At 43.6% G+C, this 8111-nt stretch overlaps 1 long non-coding RNA gene across 1 annotated transcript; it reads right to left on the reverse strand.

Annotated features, from left to right (window-relative positions):
* Positions 1–672: 672 nt before the first annotated feature.
* Positions 673–2502, reverse strand: LOC142765219 (uncharacterized). Its single transcript, XR_012884107.1, has 2 exons — positions 2298–2502; positions 673–2175 (listed from the first exon to the last, which is right to left on the reverse strand). It is a non-coding gene; the product is annotated as an uncharacterized LOC142765219 (long non-coding RNA).
* Positions 2503–8111: the final 5609 nt, after the last annotated feature.

The following is an 8111-nucleotide window of genomic DNA, read 5'->3' on the forward strand; positions in this document are numbered from 1 at the left end:
GGGAAAACATTGAAGGTATATTTCGGTGAACTTGTTCATAAATAAATCGTATGCCAAATTGGCGGCACTCGCTGCGAACACATTGCTCCAGTCGGTTCTGCCTAAGCGCTCTCTAAAGAGGGTTAGTGTTTCAGGATTTATAAGTCTATAGGAAAATTCTGCACGCACTTGTTTGGGTACGTTATTGAGTTGGTTAACAAACATAAATATAGGCATGTGGTCACTAATATTGTGAATCAAAGTGCCAGCCGTAACAAGGGAAGTATCAAAGTTTGTTATAAAAAGATCTAAGAGTGTTGATGACTGTGAAGTGATTCGCGTAGGAGCCGTTATAACATTTTGACAATAATGCGAGCTTAACATTGATTCAAGTTCTAATTTAACACTGCTCTCAGCTAACATGTTGATGTTGAGGTCACCACCTAAAATCAAGGCATATTTTTTTTCACTCACAAATTCTAACAGTGAGTCTAAAAAAGAAAAAAACAAACGGACATTATTTGATGGAGGGCGGTAACATACACAAAACACTGATGTACCACATCTAACAGTGAGTATTTCATATAGAGGAGAAATGCAGGAGAATTCAGACATCAATTCACAGTCTATTTTACTTGAGATTAGCATAGCTACGCCACCACCCCTTTTGCCTGTGCGGTTCATGTAGTATGATTTATAAGTTGGAAACGTAAATACATCATCTTCCGAAGCAAACCACGTTTCCGAAAACATCACAACGTCAAAATTTACTTGTGCTTCACTAAAAAAATATTCGAGCTCATCCTGTTTATTCCTTCCCGATCTAAGGTTGAAATGAACGCAACTGAGGCTTTTTTCACAACAAGTGTCATACAAGTTTTTAAGATTAATAAGGTCTATAGGTGCGGTTAAGGGAAACATGTTAAGACGAGTATCAAAAGAATATCAGGAAGTAACAATGCAATGCGGGGTAACAGTATCACAGCTTATCAAGGTCACCCAAACGACGAATGACAACCGCGCTATCACCCTCTCTTTTCCTAACGAGAATCTTGCCGTTGCAGTGCCATGAAAAACGATAGCCATTGTTCTGTGCCCAGTCTTTTGCGTTGCGCAGCAGCTCTCTGTTTTGCTGGGTCATGTTTTCAGTGATCGAAACATTCGAAGCATCTCTTAGGGCTTTCCGCCTTCCTAGCCACTTATCACGAATTGATTGCTGGGCAAATCGAACTATAATTCCGGGTGTTTTGTTTGGCTTTGCCGGAAGTCTGTGGATAGCGGCGATGTCATTCCCAGTCAGCTCTGGCAGGTTAGCAATCTTGGCCACATCATTCAACTTACACAGCAAATTCTCGTCTGGCGTAACCCGGATGCCGTGAACTTCTATGTTTAGTCTCCGACTACGAAACTCGAGATCATTCACCGTAGCTTTCAGTTGTTGAATATCACTTGAGGTGCAGTCCGCCTCTAATTTCCCAACGCGTCTGTTTAAGCTACTAATGTCCTTTTCCTGCTTAGCTTGACAGTTCAAGATGTCATCGTACTTTTGTGACAACAGCTGGATTGAGACCTTAATCTCACCAACCTGAGCCGGCAGCCCTGCTAGAGCATCAAGCCTCCTAGTTATATCTGCCAGGCAAATGGTTAACTCAGAGTCCATGCCAGTTTTCTCCCCACTTTTCGCTTTAGATGAACGGCAAGCAGCACATCGCCATGCCCTGCGACCGCTCTCTCCTTTAGTCTTAAATGTCGTCTCCGACCAGCCAGAACAACTGCCAACATGGTAAGAGGACTCACATTCGTTGCACTTCAGGACACGCCCATCACAGGGGAGGGGCTCATCACAAGACTGGCACGTGCTTGTCATGGTACGTTGTCCAGGCATTCACAGTAGCACTCAGTTCGCACTCAATTCGGGAGCATTCAATTAGGAAAAAGGCACATTATGCACAGAGAACTCAGCAAAGCACTGAAACACGGTGGCAACGGCGGTAGCGGTAAGGCGGTATTGAGAAATAAGCGAATTTACCAACCTGGGTAAGCAAAAAGAGCTGATTAGGCGAACGTCCTTTCACCGCCGCCGCCGCCACCCGTGTGTCCAGGTACGATGTCGACGCCGGAAACACGTAAACACTTCCGCAGGCTCAGTGACGTCAAGATGTGATTCCGTAGCCACGGCAACCGTTTTCAGGTAGTCTAATAAATGGAGGAAATTTGAACGTTGTAAAGGAGCGCCGCTTTGATAAATGGCTCCAGCGCAACGATTCCAACAAGGCAGGAACCCTAAAGCACCGGCCGCCGAAATGCAGGACACCAACCTGGGTAAGCAAAAAGAGCTGATTAGGCGAACGTCCTTTCACCGCCGCCGCCGCCACCCGTGTGTCCAGGTACGATGTCGACGCCGGAAACACGTAAACACTTCCGCAGGCTCAGTGACGTCAAGATGTGATTCCGTAGCCACGGCAACCGTTTTCAGGTAGTCTGGGTAAGCAAAAAGAGCTGATTAGGCGAACGTCCTTTCACCGCCGCCGCCGCCACCCGTGTGTCCTCCGGTAGATACGAAAACACTCTTGTCATATGAAGGAGGCCGACATGACAGTTTCGGCCTCAAGTAAGGCTTTTGCTTGCAACCTATTGTGGGAGTAGAAGAATCCACACAAACAGACATTCATTTATCTGATGACTGAGGTGATGTCACTGTCCGAGCTTCTTGTGTCTCCGTCTTTCGTGGACGTGAAGCGCACTAGTGGTCCACTACATGGTTCCCCACTCTTAGTGATGAAGGTATTTCTGTCGGCGGTTATTTGCTTAAGATGGCATTGCCAGTGCATCCATGTAAGCTGGCTTACAACGGCCTAAATAAATCGTCTTTTCGTGACCGTTAACCATGAGAGTTAAGTGCTTACGATCTTATTTGAGGACTTTAGGAGGACTGTTGTAAGGCGCTTGTTATGGGGCAGCATCGTGACGGATGAAGACATAGCTGGTATGAAGTAGTTATGGGCTCATGCAGTCTCTCAAGCATGATAAATGGCTGGTGGTACAACTGTAACTATAGTGGTTCGCAGGTGGTCGGCATAAGCGGGCAACCTAGCTGATGTCGCTTGCAAGGCAAAAAACTCGCCGGGTACGCGAAATGTTATACCGAAAACCAGCTCTGCGGATGAGCACTGCGTGTCTTCCTTCACCGCAGTGCAAAGACCTAGTAGAACCAAAGGCAGATGTTCTGTCCACGGAATTGTGGTACCTCGCTTACGCAGTGACGCCTTCAGCTTTAGTTTTTTTTTATTTACAACACTGCCACTGTTTTTTTTTCCAGAGCGCGGCAGTTGGGCAGTAGAATGATTTTTCACAAAACAATAACGAAAAGGAACATAGTTTAAAGCAAACACTTACAAGCATAAAAATAGACCATGAATATTGTCAATACAATCGAAGAATGCAGGAGGTAAATATAATATTACTTACAAAATGACAACAAAATATGCAAGTTCTAAATATTATGCTATGCTGACATCAAACTGAAAGCAAAAAAGAGGGTATGGCGCTAAATCAAGACTGGACGGATGCAATTCCGATAATATTAGTATCGAGACTGAAAAAATATTAAAAACTTGAATCGTAAACACTGAGAGCTTGTATGAAAATGTCTAAAATATTGTTCACTGCAAGTGTCAACAAAGGAAGAACTGAACCTGTATCGCTTTATCGCTCCCCTGGTTTTCTATACATAGCTGCCGTTATGTGTGCACAATTTTGTTTTAATTGTGACGTAAATTCAGATAATGATTTTGCGTTGGTGATAGCAGCATCAAGTTGATTGCATTCTGCCATTGCAAGCGGGAAGAATGTGTGTTGTTTGTGCATACGTATTCTGTCAATGTGTGCACATGCTTGTTACGTGTTTTTCGAGCCTCAGGGTAACTTGAGACGTATTTAAAAGTATCTATCTGGTAGTTATTTTGGAGTAGCTGGAATAGGAATTTCATGCGAGCATGTTGTGGACAGTGTTTGTAAGCTGGACTGGAATAAAATATCTGTTGGCGAATAAAAGCGTCCGTATTTGTTGTGAATGAACCTAACAGCTTTCCTTTCTATTGCCTCTATTTTGCCTATGATATTCTGCGTATGTGAAAACCATAATGTGTTAGCGTATATATATTCAAGAACTGGCCTCACAAATGACGTGTAAACCAACGGATTCATTGATGTGGTTGAGAGTGCTGAACTTCGTTTAAACAAATAGAGTTTGCGTAGTGCCTTTGCAGTAATAGTATTTACATGTTCGTCGCACGTAAGATCAGAAGCGAGTGTAACTCCTAGATATTTATGTTTCTCAACTTTATTGACAGTGAAAGCGTTTTACTATGCCGCTCGAACTGTCGTGTGTTAAGTGTATATGTGTTAGGCCTGAAAAGAGGGAGGGAGTCCGAAACGATTTGAATTGTCGTCCTCAGTTATGGTGTGTGGTGCACCATAATGAGGGATACAAACTTATGACCTAGTGCAAGAAATAAACGTAATTTTTCACAACTTTTGTGTGTCACTGTGAATTCACAAAATATTTCCTACTTACCTGAACTGGCTGTGCAGCCACCGTGTATCGGCTTCACGCACACGCTGCCTCAAAAGATTGCCGACACCTGATCTAATGTAACTTAGCTCCCCCTAATAACCTGTCTAGCTCCGTCTTATACATGGGATTTGAGCACGGAAATATCTCTCACCTCGAGTGTCTGCGCCAACGCTGCCATGTTGTGAGAGGCCACCTTCCCCCGGTTTCTTGCTTCCCTCGGATGAGGTAGCAGTAATTGGCTGGCTCGCTACGACCAAGAAAAATTACGTTAAGGACGGACAGCACCATGCCTACATAATACAATTCTCTGCACACCCGAAACATTTTGTTTAGCTCACGCAATTCGCTTGAAAAGAGGCTGTGCTGACTCTACTACGATTAAACTTTTCCTGGTAGAGAGGTGCCCATTTCCGAGAAAATAACCCTGGATAGCGATAGTACTGAACTAAACGATAGAAAACTTAGTGGGCACATAGCTGTGTGTTGTGTCAGAGACGTATACGGCATGACTGATGTTATGGTGACTGGTGTGGTATGCAATCAAACGTCAGGGCTCATGCAATGAACACCTCCATAAACTTTGAATTGTCTCGTGCAGGTACAACAGACATTGCATCTGCAAATGAGTTCTGCGGAAACCCGCAAGATGGCGGAAGGGTCAAGAAAGCGGAAGAAGACAACCACCCGTCTGTAGCATGAAACCACAGGGAAACCCGAAAGGATTTCCTATTGGCTTCGTGCTACAAACGTGCTGAGGACCAAACGCTTGGGGCTCGTGCTCAGGACCTACGCCTTTCCGAGGCGGTCACTCTAGCGACCACCCCCTGAAAGGCGTTGGTCCCGGGTTCGATTCCCGACAAGGATGAATTTTTTGGCCGCTAAGAAGTTTTTATTTCTAAAGAATTCATAGGAATTTTCTGATGGCTTCTCGCTACAGACGGGTGGTTGTCTTGTTTCCATTTCTAACACAATTCGTTTGCACACATTATAACAACATTAAGAAAAGTTAATGTGAACGCGAAAACTTGACACGATCACTCACACACGCACACACCCATGCATCAAACACACAGCACTCACTTCCAACTGATTTATTCATAGCTCGAAGGCTTGAATATATACAGGACACATTGTGCGCACACACTCCAAAGAAGGCCAACAGCATACATTATCAAAACGTACAGTTAATAAATGTCATAGCCTTAGAGCGATAAACTGAAGTTCGTTTGGTAACAACAAAATTGAAGGGGCGCTTACACAGTGATCTTTATTTTTTTCAGTGAAAAAGGCCTCTAACACTTCACGTGCAGTTTTACTTGCGCTTCTGCCCAGAATCTTCGTCTCAGAAAATCGTGCGCCACAACCACACGGGATGACATGCGCAACCAGGTGCGCATACTTGTCATCTCTTTTTGTTCATTTTGGGCGTGTTCCCTTAATCAGTCATTAATTATTCTGCCCAAAAATTAACGAAAAGAGATGACAATTATGCGCACCTGGTCGCGCATGTGATCGTGTCAAGTTTTCGCGCTCGAATTAACTTTTCGAAATGCTCTACCAACTAGCCCAACAACAAGTTCTCTTAACAACTATAAATATATTCTTCCGATTAGCGCACAAGTATGATTGCTACCTGTGGAACTCAAGCGCAAATTGGCAGTGAAGGGTTTACAAAGTTCATGGGGCTCTGAAGTAACGTCAGTGCTTGTCCGTGCCACGGTGTCGTAGCGCACAGAGTCTTTGGAAAATATTTCAGAGCACTGAAAATGCAAATGACACGCAGACTACTACCGTATTTTATGAAGGTCATGCTAATTTGACGCAATTAAGTCGCATAAGTAGCGTATGGGTAGCGAATGGAAGTAGCTTTAGCTTGCCGCCTGGCTCATTTTAGTAGAATTGGACAATTAGGGTCAAAGCCGTAATTGACTTATTGGAAGCATGGTCGTAAGAAGTGCCGTAGCAAAAACGCGTCTTCCCTAGTGCGTTACAAAAAACACATGTGATCTCAATAAAACTTCCTTAAAATAAAATAATGGCTCGAGACAGAATCACACCTTATACTTTGAATAGAAGCCACGTATTTTTTCACGGTCACTCATGAGTCGACTCACTCGGATCGAGCCGTGAGTAAGTAATATTTTGGTCATGGTCCAGCTCAGGAAACAATTTCGGCAGTGTGCGTCCGTGCCAGTCTAAAACGCCACGTATATTTCATCATGAAGTTCCACATTTTTTCGCCGACCTCAAGTGCTATCAACTTGTCTTCACCATTACTATCGGCTTCACCTGGTTTCACGTTTACACTCACATCTGCCCACACGTAAACCCATGTAGCATACACCTTTGCAATATTTATGGAGCAGAGACGTAAACTACGCCGGGGTGGTTTCACTTCCCCTGCGAGTTTTTCAACAGAAGTTATTGATCAAAAATATATCGTGTGCAATCATCTCTTTGAAAAATGCCCTTACTGGTTTCCACTGACTCATAATTCGTATTCCAAGATACTATTCCAAAAGGCGCTAAACGGAGCCCTGATTACGTGAGGTATTCGTGAAACAGCATTGACGTCAATGTCGATAAAGCTAAGTCTACACTAATAGACTCATGCGTAGACTAACTAAAACTCACTCAGACTCAGATGGAGCAGTGAGTTAGGGTGAGTAATAGTTTGGCGAGTCTGAGATTGAGTGAGCCCTAAGCGGAAAATATATTCCATGTCAGAGTGAGCTCAACAAGTTTTCCCGACCTATGGTCGTGATTTCTATGTAACAATCCCGATAAAAGATAGTTGGTTCAACCGTAGTGGAGAGTACCTGCATGGAATGGCTACATGCTAAAGGAGTTGTTGGAGAGCATACTATAGACACAATCTCGTGCATGTCCGCAAGAGCACACCTAATCAAACTACAGAGCACTGTACTGTGCGCTCACTTAGATGCCATTGTTTTCTATCTTTATGAGTGATGAACACTACGCTCTGCCTAATTTATACGGCCTCAACGAGTCAATAGGCTCGATTCTCGCAACAGGCGCTGAGTCTCGTATGAAGCAATGGCCAGTTCTTGGAAAACCTTTTTGATAGTTTTAGTAGGTATGTGCATATGACCGACGATGGAATGAGTGGTCTTAAGCATTGTTTTATTTTATTTATTATTTATTTAATACATACTGCAGACCACAGTTGTGGTCCTGGCAGGACGAGCACTTAATAGCACAATCATACAAAAATAGCAAAAGGGACAAAAAATAAAACGGCGGACATTGCATTGTCAATCCAACACACAATTAACAACACTAACAAAAAATGGGGCTATACAGTATCTAATAAGTATGGCTCAGCAATGGAATTCCATTCAGCCACGGTACGCGGGAAAAATAAAAATTTGTAAGTATCGGTATGCGCTTGGTATGGTGTTTGCGATCTAGGGTTATGGTGCCGCGTGTGTTTTGTCGTCAGGGCGGATATATACAGGGAGCGGTCGATAGCCAATTCATGTTTAGTAAGTGAGCAGAGGAAATCGAGACGAAATTTTTGTCTTCTTAACTGAAG

Source organism: Rhipicephalus microplus, chromosome 6, assembly GCF_043290135.1.
Source record: "Rhipicephalus microplus isolate Deutch F79 chromosome 6, USDA_Rmic, whole genome shotgun sequence".
In the NCBI taxonomy this organism is placed as follows: domain Eukaryota; kingdom Metazoa; phylum Arthropoda; class Arachnida; order Ixodida; family Ixodidae; genus Rhipicephalus; species Rhipicephalus microplus.